Below are 17,084 nucleotides of genomic sequence, written 5' to 3'. Positions count from 1 at the left end.
TATTTTTTTTTGGGAGTGACGAGGGCGTGAAGCTCAGGCTCCACAGCAGCCGCTGTTTTTGCTGCTGAAGGGAGCCCAGCGGAGACGCCCGCCACCAGCCCTACCCCCGCTGTCGGAGGAGCCGGCAGCGCCACCACCACCACCCGAGGGAGAGGAGCAGGAGCTGCCTCTGCCTCCACCACCACCACCCGAGGGAGAGGAGCAGGAGCTGCCTCTGCCTCCACCACCACCACCCGAGGGAGAGGAGCAGGAGCTGCCTCTGCCTCTGCCTCCACCACCACCCGAGGGAGAGGAGCAGGAGCTGCCTCTGCCTCCACCACCACCACCCCCCGAGGGAGAGGAGCAGGAGCTGCCTCTGCCTCCACCACCTGAGGGAGAGGAGCAGGAGCTGCCTCTGCCTCCACCACCTGAGGGAGAGGAGCAGGAGCTGCCTCTGCCTCCACCACCACCACCACCCGAGGGAGAGGAGCAGGAGCTGCCTCTGCCTCTGCCTCCACCACCACCCGAGGGAGAGGAGCAGGAGCTGCCTCTGCCTCCACCACCACCACCCCCCGAGGGAGAGGAGCAGGAGCTGCCTCTGCCTCCACCACCACCACCCGAGGGAGAGGAGCAGGAGCTGCCTCTGCCTCCACCACCTGAGGGAGAGGAGCAGGAGCTGCCTCTGCCTCCACCACCACCACCACCACCCGAGGGAGAGGAGCAGGAGCTGCCTCTGCCTCCACCACCACCACCTGAGGGAGAGGAGCAGGAGCAGGAGCTGCCTCTGCCTCCACCTCCCGAGGGTCCGCTGCTGCTGCCGTCGCCTGGGGTCGCCAGGGATCCTGCTTCGCCTGGGGTCGCCAGGGATCCTGCTTCGTCTGAGGTCGTCGAGGGTCCTGCTTCGCCTGGGGTCGCCGGGGCCTCTGCTTTGCCTCGGGTCGCTACACTGTGGCCGGAGCTCCATGAAGGGGAGCTGCCGGCCATAAAGAAAGAGGGGGAGGTCAGGAGACCAGCTCCCCCAGCTGCACTTTCGCGGCAGCAGATAGTGTGGCTGAAGCCCCGGAAGAGGGAGCTGCCAGCCACGAAGAATTGGGGGGTGCCAGACATTCCACCATGGCCACCCCCCAGAAACAACTTGCTTCCCCCTCTTCCGGGACTTTGGGACTGAGGGGGGAGGTGGCCATTGAGGCCATGTGTGCGTTGCACAAGGGGGGGTATATGTGGCAAAGTGCCCCCCCTGTGTATGTTATATGTTACGTGTTGTGTGTAAATGTTGGTGTATATGCATTGGTACACGGCATATAAGCGGTCTGTGTTTCACCTGTGTGTAAATTGTATATTTGTATTTAGGCACGGGGATGGCACATCACATCACGTGCAAGTAAAAAGTAAAATGTGAGCACGGGGAATTGCACTTTAATTAATTCACGTGCAGTTGTACCGAGATTCCAATTGAATGATTGACTAGCAATCGAATCTCGGTACAACTGCATAAAAGCTGCATGTTTTCACTCACTGGGGGTTGGTGTTCGGTGAGTGGAGAACGGGTTAGGAGACGGAGGGTATTGTAAAAGTAAAATAAGTAGTAAAAGAAGCTCACCGTGTTTGTCTGTGTAGTCCGTTTTGTTTGTCTGTTTATTTTGGCTCAAGTGCCGTGTCCTGTGTTTTGTTGCAAACCTTTTTATTTTCTGTATTAAATGCTGAGCGCAATCACGCGCTCAGTTTAACCAAAACCCAAATCTCTGTCTGTGTATTTCCTGCATCTGGTCTGATGCCACCCACTCAGCCATTCCTGTCACAAACAGTTAAGGTTATTTTTAATTACTACTAAAATATTGCTTGTAGCGGGGGATTTTAATTGTGGCATATTAATTGAAGACCAGAAAAAAGAAAATAGATGTACCTGGTAATCTTTTGAAAATTCTGATAAAGGATGCAGGTTTAATAGATGTTGATCCCTCTGACCCAGGGTACACGTGGTCTAATAGTTCCACTAGTTCAAGGATAGATTTTTGTTTTGTTCCAAGCTTTGTAAACATGAAGAATTTTAGTTTAGAATCTGTTTTTTTTTTCAGACCATAGAATGTTAAAGATTTCACTAGAATTAACTGGGGGAACTAAGTATGGAAGAGGGGTGTGGAAGTTAAAACTGTAATTTATTAAATGATGAAAAATGTATTAAATCGTATAAGAAAAGGTATTTGGAATGGAGAGAGTTGAAGGTGCGTTTTGATTCTATAAGTGAATGGTGGGAGATGGTAAAGTCTCGTACTAAGGGTTATTTTATAACATTGGGGAGGAAACAAGCACAAAGGAATAAAAATAGATATTTGAAACTTCAAAAAAGAGTGCAAAATCTAATAAAATTACAAGGGGAAGGCTTTGATTTTGGCGACGGAATTAAAGAAATTAATCACAAACACTGATTTATTTAGAGAGATGGAAAAGAAAGTGTGCTTTAGAGCTAGGGTGAATCATTTAGAGAAGGGTGAGACGTGTAGTTTCTTTCGTGAATTAGGGAAGAAAAAAAGTTGTGCAAAGTTTGAGATGGGGAGGGGGGGGGGGAAGTGGTAACAGAAATTAATGACATCTTAAATGTTACAAAAAAAGTTTTATGAAGATCTGTATAGAAAGAGGGAAACAAAGTGATGTGCAAGATTTGTTTTTGAGAAAGCTGGAGTGTCAAATTAGCAAGGAAGATAATATTAATCTAATTCATAAATTAAGGATGGAAGAAGTGAAACAGGTGGTTTTTTCATTTGGAAAGGGGAAGACCCCAGGTCTAGATGGTCTTCCCATTGAATTTTATCAGGTTTTCTGGGAAGAGATTAAATGATTTAATGGAAATGCTTAAGGAATGCAGAGGAGAGGGGGCTCCCTTTATGCCTTATTAATATAGATCACGAGAAAGCATTTGACAGGGTGGACCAAGAATATCTGTTTAAAGTCTTTGAATATATGGGATTTAATTCAGTATTTATTAAATGGATTAAAATGCTTTTCCAAGAGGTCAGGGTTAGGGTGGTGGTTAATGGGTTATTGTCACCGACATTTCAAGTAAATTCTGGAGTAAGACAGGGGTGCCCTTTGCCTCCGCTGTTGTACATATTTGCATTAGAACCTGTATTAGCAAAAATAAAGAAATCAAAACAGATAACAGGGGTGATAATTCCGGGTTCAGGACAACAAGATGTGAAATTAGTAGCCTACATGGACGATGTAACTCTGATTTGTAGAGATAACTAGTCTGTTCACAAAGCTTTAGATATTATGAGGCTATTTGGGAGAGCTTCTGGTTCTAAAATTAATATTGAAAAGAGCCATGCCATGTGTATGGGGGAGTGGGAAGAAAAAGAGAAAATTGAGAGGGTGTTAATAGTGGAGGAGGAGGGGGTAAAGATTTTAGGGGTGGTGTTTGATAGAGAAATTAACGGTATAAAGAATTGGGTGGAAGTTTTAAGAAAACTAAAAATTGAATATTGGAAATTGAGAATTGACACTAGAAGGGAAACTACTGATTGTTAATGATATTGATGCCAATTTTATTGTATGTGGCAAGGGTGTTCCCACCCAACTTGGTGACGAGTAGAACAATAATTAGGCACTTGTTCCAATTTTTCTGGGGAGGGAGATTTGAAAAGGTGAAAAGGGAAACTGTAATGGTGCAGAGAAACCAGGGTAGAAAAGGTTTTCCAAATGTTATTTATGTTCTATGGGTGCATTTTGTATGTTACACAATTAATGCAGCATTTGAAATGAATAAAAAAAATATAGCTTCTTTGCTAGGTTTTATTTTGGTCAGTCTTTGAGGAAAACGGGTTTACTGAAACTGACAGTGCCTTATAGTGATAAAATGCCTTTTTTATACAGGAAAACAAACAATGAGATTTATAATGCAAAATAACCTGCGAGAAGATGCAAAGGAATTGGTCAGCAACAGAATTAATAAAAAAAAAAGTGGAAAACTGTGCAGAGTCGGGCTCTTGAATGACAGTGCCTCGGAAACCATATGGAAAAATGTAAATTATTCAAGGCAAAATAGACAAAAAGATTTGGCATGGTTATCAGTGCATGGGAGGTTGCCATGTAAGGAACATTTGTATAAAAAGCATATGGTAAAGTCAGACAAATGTGTAAAAAAAAAAAAAAGGGTGTACAGCTGCAGAAACAATCCAACATGTGTTTTTTGAATGTGTGTATGCAAAAGAATGCTGGAAAAGAGTGACGAGATTGTCAAAGAAATTTATTAGAGATCAAGATATGTGTGTGAACTTGATACTGTATGGGCCAAAGAAGGGGATTAAAACAAATGCCAGTGAAAAAGGGTGGATTATTATTAACTGTGTAAAAGAGGCATTGTGGATAGTGAGAAATCGGAATGTGTACAACTTAAAAGTTGAGACTGCTGTTAATGATTTTTTGTAAAATTGTAATTGTAAAAATAAGAGATTATGTATGGCTAGACATGTTGGCTTTGGGTAAAGCTGTGGCTTTAAAAAAATGGAAAATTAATTCACTTGGTGATTTGTTTTTCTAAACTGATTTAGAAATGTCAGGATTTGTTTTGTAACCAAGCATGTAAAGGACTATGACTTGTATTTAGTTTCCTTTTGTCTTGTGATTGATTATAATGTGTTTTGAATTTAATAAACTTTATATAATGTTAGCAAAATGCGTTTTTAAAGTGTCTGGACTCGCTATCCACGAGGAAGAGTGAGAGTGTTCGTTTTTGAGAGTGAAGGAGACAGCGAGTGTTTTTGGCCAACTGCTCGCTGTTATTGATGACTTCTCCAGTGTTCCTTAGGGGGCTGGAGGAAGCGGACACGTTCTGAGTGGGTATCTTACCAAAAGGTACGAAAGACGAACTACAGTTGCAAAGCACTGCTGCTTTTTTGATGATTGATTACGGATCACATTAATTGTGATCGGTTTGATACCAATAGGCTTACATGACAGGTATTGTGTATAGACAATGTCATACACAGAAATGAACACGGACAGTGTTTATTAAGGGCTGACTCATTTAAAAGTTCGAGAGACCTAGGTGTACTGGACAAATACTGGATTTTTTCCATGTCGTAATTGTGCCGCCTGTGAATGCGTTTGAAACTAAGAATTTTACAAGCCATACAGCTTTAAAAAAAAAAAAAACCTAATAAATCAGTGATTTTCACAAAAAAACAGAAAACTTCATGCAACCAAAAAAATGCCTAATGCTTAAACCCTCCAATAGCGGCTATTTTAGATAATACACAGGTGGATAAAGTGCAGGTGTGCCATCAACAGTTAACAGGCCTCTCAACTATACATTGTAAACACATACACAATTACAGTTAGGATAAAGACGCTAACTAAAAATCTAAAATAACACAATTAAAAGAAGTTCGTATGCAGCGCTCAAATATTACATAGAAACTCACATGATCGTAATTACCAACTCAGAATACAGACAATGCACATTCTCTTTTGTAATCAACCCCATACAATTGCGACCGACGTCTAAGAGCACGGGGGATACTTCACTGAAACCACTCCAATATGGAGCGGACCAAACTATTCAATATGAATAGTAGTAGTTTACCATTAACTTCTAGCGCCTCAGTATTACACTTGAAAAGTTACAATCCTTACCAAACAGTAGTTCCCCGACCCGTGCTCTCAGCTCTCAGCTCACAAGTCTCTCAAACCCGGTCGCTCCCTGCTGATTAACCCCACCTGTTTTTTATACAGCTGGCCGAATTACGAATTAGCACTGCAATTACTAATGGAGACCAGTAGTGTCCCTGGGGTTTAAAGGGACAGTGCAACAGTAAAAATGATAAAAATCACACAATAAAACTCAATCTTATTACATTCAAAAAAATAAACAATACATCCATTGCACATCTGTTACATACAGTATCTCACAAGTGATGATCTGTGCTTCAACTCATGTCATTTATTTGATTTCTTGTCCTTGCCATTTACAGAATGTTGGTAAAAGTACTAGACAGTTAGGATTGTGCATTAATGAGCGAGCATAAAAGTTCAATTGGGAGAAAAGATATCCATTCACCACTAGCTAGACATTTCGTAGAAGCCAAACATTCCGTTTCAGATCTTAAATACCGCGGCATACAACAAATATTTCAAGCTCGAGGAGGTGATAATCTCGATCAAAAACTATTACAATCTGAATCCAAATGGATCTTCTATCTCCATACGGTACAACCCGAGGGATTAAATGAAGCGCTAGGATTATCCTGTTTTCTATGATATAATGCGCAAGCATACTTGTCTTTCATAAGAGCTGAAAATAAATGATAGCGCTTTGAGATTATGTCTGTTATTAGCAGATTGTTTAGAAATGTACTCAAAAGATGTTACAAATGTTCTGTCTACGAAATATTTCTGTAACATTTATATAATGCCTTTGTGGTTTTTTTTAATGAAGTTCATTTGCTAACACTGTTCTGATTTTGTTTCTAACCGTGAAGCGATCGCTCTGTTTGCCGTATATTTTCTTTCTGTAAGAGGAGTGTCATTGTGATCCCATATAGAATGCGACGAAACAGGTCTCCCTCCTTAATAGAAACAGAAAAAGATTACGTACACGCACACGCCAGGTGATTTACCGCAGCGTCAGATATTGGAGGTTCAGCAGTGTACTGCAGTGTTGTGCAAAGTCGTCGGGGTAAATAAGGATGGCCAAGCGGTCTAAGGCGCTGCATTCAGGTCGCAGTCTCCATGGAGGTGTGGGTTCGAATCCCACTCTGACAAATCTTCTTGTAAATTTATTTCTAAAACGTCCACCGAATGCTTGGTAATTTTACTTGTTTTTCTTGTTAGTATTCAAATCATGGGTTTTTAAATGAGAGAAAGTCACCGCAAGCCCGCACCTCGCCACTTTCTTCACAGTGTTAAACTGCCTCAAAAGATGAGGCCTCTAATTATGCCTTTCCAATACTTTGAATGTGTTATTGTTCAGTTTATAACATCTTGGTAATCATAATGTCCGCAGGACTTTTCTCGGGTTTTAGTAACAAGCTTCATGTGTGTGGTTGGTGGTGCTAATAACGCCAAGGTCGCGGGTTTGATCCTCGTACACGCCCTGACTTTTCTTCTTTAAAGAAACCACAGCATTTGGAATGGTGCCAAAATGAACATTCTTTGACAAAATGAACCGGTGCGATATGAAGTACAACCAGTAATGTTTCAGATTCCTGACATTTAAACATGTATTAGTGTTGCACCCTTAAAAAGAAACACGCAGCAGTCCACTTTCTTCTTCTTTTTGCAACTTTAAGCCACGGTCCGAAACAGTTTTTAACAAAGCAAGGCGTATCACTTCTTTTGTACATACAACTCAGTTTTTCTTCTGCTCACAGATCTGGCATTTTTAGTTGTATTTTCTTATTTTTTTCCCCATATGTAGCCATTCACTGTTATCACATGCACACACTTCTTTTTTTCGTTCGTTTTTCACGCTGTGACCTTCAACCTCTCTACGTTCAAAACCGTCTACATCTTAAAAGGTACAGTGCTCCTTACAAACTAATGCTCAACATTCATATTTTTATTCCTAGCATTTTCTACGGCTGAACACCCTCCCCTACTAAGAAAATAAAAATGTTGTCAAAAGATTTTTTTTTTTAAATTAACAATAATAAACTATTTAACCTTAAAGTGGTGTGTGGCAAGTTTTCTTTCATCTCAATACTTCAGGCATAAATACAAGAAACGGTAAAAATTGTCCTATTTTTCTTGTTTTTCAGGAGTTTAAATTGGCCTACAGTTATGTTGGTTGGCCACCCAACAAAACGATGGGACAGGCATGGCATCTACCACTTTACTCCCCTTTTTTCTGTGCTTTCAACATGTACATGCCACTTTTCACTTAGATAACAAATACTTGTACAGTACCAATCAAAATTCCGTTAACTGTACTGGTACTCTATCTTCAACTCACTAAAGAACAGGTGTCACCTTTGTGTTCAGTTATACTCTGGTAGTCTAACCCAGTAGTTACTAGGGACTGTAACTAGACATTTACTTCAAAACTACACTGTCAGTCAGGCATTGTAAATAAACATGTACTTTAAAATACCTTAATGGTCCACACAACTTTCGTTATTTAACTAACTTTTTTTTTTTTTTTTTTTTTTTTACAAGAACATGAAACATTTAACAGGTCTCCGAGTCCTTCGTTCAGCATCCTCGGCCTACCATGCAGAAGTGACCAGACTTCGGTGGCATCTCGGTGGAGCCCAGACAGTCAGTACAGGTTTCCATCTAAGCATTGCAGGTCCCTCCATCACACTATGTACTCTCTGGTCAGCAGGTCGATAGGTAGGTTCCCCTAAACTATCATAAGTATACAGCTTTCGTGTCTCACTCTCAGATTGTGTGTTGCATCTGGGGTCAACTTCTTCCTCTTCATTACCGTCAGATTCTCCTGACAGATGGTGATTGCTTATACCCTGTTCCTCATCCTCAGGCTGGGCATTTTCAGGTTTTTCCTCCATCTGTGGTCTAGTTGGGTAAGAAGTACTTTCCTCTATTCCAGGCTCAAATTCCTCTGCTTCTGGATTCAAGTTGGTTTCTTCTCTTGTAACAGTTCTAGGTGCTGTTATAAAGAAACCATATGGTTCTTCATCAGAGCTTTCAGAATTTTCCTGATTCACTGAAACAGTGTGGTCTCTGCACCAGGGTGTTTTTATCTTTTGACTGTGGGGTTGTTGTTTTGGCTGTGCGTTAGTACTGATTTGACCATCTACAAGATATGGACAGGGCATTAGCAAGTTTCTGTGCAGAACTCTTATTCGCCCACTTCCTTCTAATGGCTCAACCTCATACACTGGGCTGTCTGTCCCTCTTTTTTTCACTGCATGTATCTTATCTTCCCAGTGAGCATGTAACTTCCCAGGTCCTCCTCTCTCGGACAAATTTCTTACCAGCGCGTGATCTCCTGGTTCCAGAACTGAACTCCAAGCTCGCTAATTGTAATACTTGTTTCCACGTGCTGCAGATTTTTTAAAGTTTTTAGACGCAATCTCATAGGCTTCCTGCATAGCTGTTTTCCACTTTTCTGCATAACTTTCATGGGACTGCTTTTCCATTTCTTGTTCTCTCAGAAAAATCAGGTCAATTGGTAGCTTTGGTTCTCGGCCAAAGAGCAGAAAGAACGGGGACAATCCAGTTGCCTCATGGACAGCAGAATTATAGGCATGGACCACTTTGAGGTAATCCTTCCAGTTCGACTTCTGGACTTCTTCCAGTGTCCGCAACATGCTCAGTAATGTCCGGTAAAAATGTTCTGCAGGGATCGTTTGAGGATGGTAGGGACTTGTCCTTGAGTTAAGTATCCCACTGTATTCTTGCAGTTTCCTGAAGAGCTCATTTTCAAACTCCCTTCCCTGGTCGTGATGGATCTTCGATGGGAATCCAAATCTCAGGATGAAATCATTGAATATTTTCTGTGCTGCAGTCTTTCCAGACTTGTTTGATGTTGCATAGGCCTGAGCAAACTTTGTAAAATGATCTACAATGACTAGAATATATTCATATCCACCTTTGCTTCTTTCTAAGTGCAGGTAATCAATGGAGATCATCTCGAACGGTGCAGTGGTTACAATACTTTGTAGCGGAGTTCTTGTTGTTCGATTTGGTTTCTTTTGTTTTAGACATCTACACAATTTAGTTATGTAGTGCTCGATTTCTTCTCTCATTTTCGGCCAATAGTAACGATCTCTGGCTAAAGCAAGCATCCTGTCAGCTCCCAAGTGCCCCATCTCCTCATGAAGTTGCTTGAAGACTACCATCTTATACTTCTCTGGCATGACCATTTGAAGTTTTGTTACTGTTTTGCGGCAAAGTATTCCATTCTTGTCCACTTGTAAGCGAGGCCACTCTCTCAGTAGATGTCTTACTGATGCAGGTTCTTTTTGCCTTTCTTTATTTTTCAGGACATTGTTCTGCAGCTTTAGAGCTACCACTCTACTGATAACTGGGTCCTCTTTCTGCGCATCTCTGATGTCCTCAGTCGTCTGTAGTTGGGCTGTAGTCTCACATTCCCATACAGTTTCTGCCAAAGTGGCCACATCACACGACACAATGGAGATCCAGTCAATACCACCTCTTTCCTGAGCATCAAGTGCTTCTTCTATTGCAGCTCGAGTATCAGGCTGGCACTCCAGTGTACATTCAGTCATCAGATCTTCGATCTTTGTGGGCCTCCTTGATAAGAAGTCGGCATCTCTATTGGCAGATCCCGGACGGTACTTCAAAGTAAAAATCGATAATCTGCAAGTCCTGCCACCCACCGATGGCCTGTAGCGTTTAGCTTGGCTGTCTTCATTATATAGGTCAACGGATTGTTGTCACTATATAATGTAAAGTGAGGAGCATATAAGAGGTAGTCACGGAAACGCTTTGTGATGGCCCATTTTAAAGCTAGGAATTCCAGCTTTCCTGAGTGAAGTCTATAATTTTTTTCTGCAGGAGTCAAGGTTCGGGATCCATAGGCAATAACTCTCAGTACACCCTCCTGCCTCTGATACAGGACTACTCCCAGACCTCCTGAAGCATCAACATGCATTCACAAACGTTTTTTTCACAATCCGGGTATGCCATCACTGGTGGACTTGTCAGGGCTTCCACTAACCTCTCTAGTATGTCCTGATGCCTCTCAGTCCATTCTACTGTTTGGGATGGTGGTGGCTGGAATGACCACTTGCCCTCTGTTCTCCCTTTTGAATTCTTCCTCCTTACCCCTCCCCTTCTGGGAATTGAAAGTTCATAGATCGGCTTGGCAAGTCTGGAGAAATCTGGTATGTACCCTCTATAATAGCTCAGGAAGCCAATCAGTTTTCTTACTTCTCTTAGTGTTGCAGGCTTTTCAGTTTTCAGTGCTTGGACTGCGGCAATATCTTTTGGGTTCATGCTGTATCCATGTTCAGAAACGACATGTCCCACGTAGCAAACCTCTCTTGAAGAAGTCACATTTTGTAGGTCTTAATTTTATTCCACATTGCTGTTGTCTCCTTAGAACTTTACAAACATTTTCTATGTGGCTTTCAAAATCACTGCTGAAAGCTAGGATGTCATCTAAATATGATACACACACATTGTCTCTCAGGTCTCCAAGGCATTCTTCCATGCAACGTTGAAAAGCCACCGGTGCATTGGTCAGTCCAAATGGAATGCGGACCCATTCATACAGACCCCATGGCGTAATGAAAGCTGTACACACTCTGCTTTCCTCTTTGATGAAACCCTGGTGATATGCTTTGCCCTGATCAAGCACAGTAAACCATGAATTTCCACCCAAGTTTAAGAATTTCTTGGATTCTAGGAATTGGATGACGATCAGGAAGTGTTTTCTGGTTGAGCTGCCTGTAGTCTACGCATAGACGAAGTCCACCATCCTTCTTTCTCACACAGGAGGAGCATGACTTCTGAATCCACCCTCGATTGAACAGGTCCTTAGATGTAATTCTTAACTTCCTGGTACAGAGGTCTCGGAATGGCGTTGTATTTTTTTTTTTTACAGGGATGTTGTCTTTAAGTGTAATCTCCATGTTCAGGTCCGGAATGCATCCAGTGTCCCAATCATCTTTAGCAAAGGCCTTGCACTCTTTACTCAACATTTCTCCGACAGTCTGCTGTTGTGCTGCTGAAAGATGACTGAGGTCTACTGGCGGGTCCCACAGCTCTTTTGGCTCTTCACTGCAGTGCTCCTCTTCAGCTTGAGTGAATGCGATTGGCTTTGACTGGGGTGGCATTTGTTTTTGAACAGGTGGGGTGACTTCTACTGGATAGGCTAAAGCAATAGCGTGTAATCGACCTAACACTATCCTATTTTGACCTAACACAATCCTATTTTGGAGAGTGATGTCCTCATCCGTTGTATTTTCTATGGTCACTACCACACACAAGTGGTTTTCTGTTGAGAGTTGGATAAGTTGTTCTTTGACTTGTAAACCTTGAGGCCAGGGAGTTTCTTCATTGGGTTCAAGCACCATTTGATTGTTCAATTGGAAGGCCTTGTTCAATCTCCCACATTTCACATCTACAATTTTACATTTAGGAATAACAATGTCTTGTCGGCCCAGTCTCACTAGTAAGGAATTTGATGTGCCCTCTTGTTTCTTCAGCTAACCGAGAAGAGTTCTGGCTTTCTTAGTCCCCACTTCTAAAGCTGAGCTCAAGCTTTGCACACACTGCGTGAGTGATGCTCCTTTGTCTGTTGATAGACCGCTCAGCACCAATTGTTCAATTACATTGAATCCCAGAATTTGCCTTTCCAGTGAGCTGGTACTTACGAGGAATGGAACTAGGAGTCTATCATCTGCTGGTGGGTAGACTGAAGTCAACTTCTATCCAGCCTTCATATGGAACAGTTGTACCATTGGCAGCTGTCAGTTTTAGCTTGGTTTCTCCTTCCAGCAACTCATCAACAGGTCTCATTTCAGTTTCTGGTAAGTATTTGTTTTTCTAATCAAGCCCCACTATTGATACCTGTGATCCACCGACCCACAAACACCAATGTAGTATTTCCTCCTAATGAGCATTGTACTAAACATATTTGCCTCACCAGCTTTGCTGTCTTCTTCTACTTCCTTGAAAGAGAGCTATTGGTACAGTACAGACCTTCATCTGTTTCAACTGTCACTTCAGCACTAGTAACTTGTTGCACTGTCGTCACTGCTTCCCTCTTACTTCGGCAGCCTACAGCCCAGTGGTCGCTGCTGCCACACTTGTAACAGTGCTCACACCTGCCTTCAAGATTTACTTGTTCACATCAAAAGCAGCACCTTCCTCCAGTTGGTTGGACCGTCCCTCTCTGGTTCTGCAATGGCTGGCCTGTGTCATTTACAGCTTGTTTTCTTGAAATCTGGGCGAGAGATGCAACTTGATTAGTCAGGTTGTGTAGTGCTTCACAGATTTCTTTGATTCCAGAATCAAGTTTGTTCATCCAAGTGTTTTCTCGTGGTGCTTTACAATATTTGTCAGTTTCTGTTTTCTCTCTTTCTCCATGCTGTACACCATATTCATTTTCTCCAGTAGGGTCTCATCATCTACGTTTGAGTCTTGCAAGTATGGTTTGAGATCTGCTCTGATGTTGTCATCATGCAAGCCTGTCATCACTGTTTGCAGGAACTGGTTTTGAACAAGCTCAATTGTATCTCAGTCCACATTTGGCTTTTTCTGAAGCAAAAAGCACTTTGTCTCAAATCCATAACACGCACAAGAAATTGATTTGGTGTCTCTTTCAGCTCTTGAACAGCGCAGGTCAGTGAATGATACAGTTCTGTTGCATCCTTCTCTATGTAGTGAGTTCGCAAGATTTGCCTCAAAGTGGATAACCTCAAATCAGTTCTGCTTTCTAAGTAGCTCCTTAATTTTAACTCTGGAACAATTGCTTGAATGACGGCTTCTACAACTTCCATTTCATCATAGCCTTTTTACAGAGCTTTTTCAATCTGTCTTTCTAAGCTACTGTAGCTCAACTTGTCTTTCTGGCTGGGTTCTCCAATTTGCCCTACAATTCTCAAATCTTTTCTGTATAATGGATGAATATTTGCATGTCCTTTAGCATTAACAGGCACTGCATCCATAGGAACAACGCTTTTAGATGCAATACCACCTTTTGTCAGCAGAGGTCGGACTTGTTGCTGCAATGCGGTAGAATCGTTTACTACATTCACTGGCTCTACATTGTTTACTGCCTGCGGTGGAGAAGTTTCTGTATTAGCACCACTTTCCCTTCTCAGACAATCAAGCTGATCGTTAAGTTCAAGAAGCACTGACATTCCCTCATCTTCTAGGTTTATTACATCATCCCCTTCCAAATATGCAATAATCAATTCTCAGAAAACAGAGTTTTTGCTGGTGCACCCTCGTCTTCTTTTACTGTGATATTTAACTAATTTGCATCTCTCTCTTAACTCGTCCAATCCTAAAGGCAATAGCTTTCCTTCTATCTCCGTAAGGAGAGCATCCCGTTCATCAGACATTATTGCTTTGCTTTATAATATGCCGAAAGGACTGAAAAATGCAAAACAAATCGCGCTTAACACCGTCTCTGCTTCAGGTCAGCCTTATGGATTTTTTTCTGTAATGGCGTCTTCTCGTGGTCTCCTCCTTTGATAGTATATCAGGCTGGTTTTAAAACGCGTTTTGTTTTGTTTTTTTAGAACTGGGTGGAAACACAAATTTTTCTGTTGCACCCTTAAAAAGAAACACGCAGCAGTCCGCTTTCTTCTTTTTGCAACTTTAAGCCACGGTCCGAATCAGTTTTTAACAAAGCAAGGCGTATCACTTCTTTTGTACATACAACTCAGTTTTTTTTCTGCTCACAGATCTGGCATTTTTAGTTGTATTTTCTTATTTTTTCCATATGTAGCCTTTCACTGTTATCACATGCGCACACTTCTTTTTTTCATTTGTTTTTCACGCTGTGACCTTCAACCTCTCTACATTCAAAACCGTCTACGTCTTAAAGCTACAGTGCTCCTTACAAACTAATGCTCAGCATTCATATTTTTATTCCTAGCATTTTCTAAGGCTCAACATTAGCAATGAACACATACAATTAAAAACAAAGCTAACGTAGTCAGCAGGATTTGAACCTGCGCGGGAAACCCCAATGGATTTCAAGTCCATCGCCTTAACCACTCGGCCACGACTACATGTTCTTACATTTTTAGGTGAAATTATGCATATTATTGTCAAATGAAGTAAACGACATCCGCTGTAATGCTGTAGATGTCAGTATAGGCTAACAAATGAACCGAAGTCAAATGCCTTTGTTGAAACTCCATCGATTTAACATAAGAAAGTTTACAAATGAGAGGAGGCCATTCAGCCCATCTTGCTCGTTTGGTTGTTAGTAGCTTATTGATCCCAGAATCTCATCAAGCAGCTTCTTGAAGGATCCCAGGGTGTCAGCTTCAACAACATTACTGGGGAGTTGGTTCCAGACCCTCAATTCTCTGTGTAAAAAAGTGCCTCCTATTTTCTGTTCTGAATGCCCCTTTATCTAATCTCCATTTATGACCCCTGGTCCTGGTTTATTTTTTCAAGTCAAAGAAGTCCCCCGGGTTGACATTGTCTATACTTTTAGGATTTTGAATGTTTGAATCAGATCGCCGCGTAGTCTTCTTTGTTCAAGACTGAATAGATTCAATTTTTAGCCTGTCTGCATACGACATGCCTTTTAAACATGGGATAATTCTGGTTGCTCTTCTTTGCACTCTTTCTAGAGCAGCAATATCCTTTTTGTAACGCGGTGACCAGAACTGAACACAATATTCTAGGTGAGGTCTTACTAATGCATTGTAGAGTTTTAACATTACTTCCCTCTATTTAAATTCAACACTTCTCACAATATATCCAAGCATCTTGTTAGCCTTTTTTATAGCTTCCCCACATTGTCAACATAAACTCCTAGGTCTTTTTCATAGTTCCCTTCAATTTCACTCCCATATGATATTTATAATGCACATTTTTATTGCCCACATGCAACACTTTACACTTTTCTCTATTAAATTTCATTTGCCATGTGTCTGCCCAATTTTGAATGCTGTCTAGATCATTTTGAATGACCTTTGCTGCTTCAACAGTGTCTGCCACTCCTCCTATTTTTGTGTCTGCAAATTTAACGAGTTTGCTTACTATATCAGAATCTAAATCATTAATGTAGATTAGGAATAGCAGAGGACCTAATACTGATCCCTGTGGTACACCACTGGTTACCTCACTCCATTTCGAGGTTTCTCCTCTAATCAGTACAATCTTCATGGGCGGAAAAAATACCTCGATATTTATCCAGGAGCTGCTTCAATTGGATCCGCTGCTCCTCACTTAATTCTACATCTGAAAGATCAAAAGCATCATGATTACAAGCATTTTCTCCTAACGCAAACTTTTCAGTCTGTAGTAGGCGTACTACTATTCCTGGTTCTATTTGCGCCATAAAAACAATCATGTTCTTCAGTCACCTCCTCAGATTGAATTAAAAACAATTCCTCTAATTTCTGATGGCTGTGTAACAGAACTGGTTCGCTGCCTGTATTCCTAACTCGCACAAATAGTCGTCCATTCTCCACAGTATTCAAACTGCAGCCTACCAGTAAAGACTGCTGCTCACCAAGGGTTCCACTAGACAGCTGTAATCCTGCCCTCCGGGACCAGCTCTAGCTCTGCCTCGGATGAGCATGTCGTTAAATCCTGGAATCTTGAGGGGAAAACGGTTAGTCGTACGGACAAAACCAACTCGTCCAATTTTCTTAGCACATATCTTCAAGACCTGTCCCCAAGCTTTTCTTCCAGAAGCATTCAGACAACAGTCCTTGAAGCTTACTGGTCTGTTTCTTTTGGAACAATTCCTCCCAATACTCCTGAATAATATTCAAACCTAACAATGCAGGTGTAGATGGCAAACGGTGATCTTGTACCTCCAAAATGCCTTGTTGAGGAATTCTTGCACTTCCAATCTCAATATCCATCACAGCCCAACCTTCATAGGGAATTGCTAACCCATTAGCAGCATGTAGAGAGCCAAGCGGTAGGGTCTTGCAGATATTTTCCATGCTTCCCAAAGTGTTGTTCAAAAAAGCTCAGTCGTAACATGGTAACTTGAGAACCTGTGTCCAGCAAACAAGGTCCTTCCATTAAAACTTCCACCATAGGACTATCCCCAATCACTCCCTCCATCAATGGTATTTCTGGACCTTGACTAGAATGGCCCACCGTTCGGTCCAACAAGGTGGGACGGGCTAGTTTAAAGTCTCCATCGATGAACTTACTGGCCTCCCACAATAGCGTTCTATATGTCCTGGCAGATGACAACGTCTACAGATTGACCTTCCTTGGGGATCATAACTATTAAACTGTCGACGATTAGTGGAATACTGACTTTCCGCCCTATTATGAGAGGGCCTCACTCCATCTGCTCTTGATTCTGTAGGGATAGATGTCAATCTCCAGCTCTGCAACTCCGCACGCAATTCTCCCAACAAACTCTGGGACAGTTCATTCATTTTACCTTGTATGTCACTCTGCAGTTCAGCATGCAATTCTCTTCTCAACAATTGCATTTCTTCAGCCACAGTCTGAGACTT

The 17,084-nt window shown here is 41.9% G+C and overlaps 1 non-coding gene and 1 pseudogene across 1 annotated transcript; one reads left to right on the top strand and one right to left on the bottom strand.

The window, feature by feature from the left end:
* The first annotated feature begins 4,626 nt into the window (after positions 1–4,626).
* LOC131702284 (small nucleolar RNA U3) lies at positions 4,627–4,816 on the top strand (annotated as a pseudogene).
* Positions 4,817–14,570: 9,754 nt separating this feature from the next.
* Positions 14,571–14,651, bottom strand: trnas-uga (transfer RNA serine (anticodon UGA)). Its single transcript has one exon. It is a non-coding gene; the product is annotated as a tRNA-Ser (tRNA).
* Between the last annotated feature and the right edge of the window lie 2,433 nt (positions 14,652–17,084).

The sequence above is a fragment of the Acipenser ruthenus genome, chromosome 29 (assembly GCF_902713425.1).
Source record: "Acipenser ruthenus chromosome 29, fAciRut3.2 maternal haplotype, whole genome shotgun sequence".
In the NCBI taxonomy this organism is placed as follows: domain Eukaryota; kingdom Metazoa; phylum Chordata; class Actinopteri; order Acipenseriformes; family Acipenseridae; genus Acipenser; species Acipenser ruthenus.
Note: the sequence above shows the minus strand (reverse complement) of the source record. Positions and strands in the feature narration are given on the sequence as shown.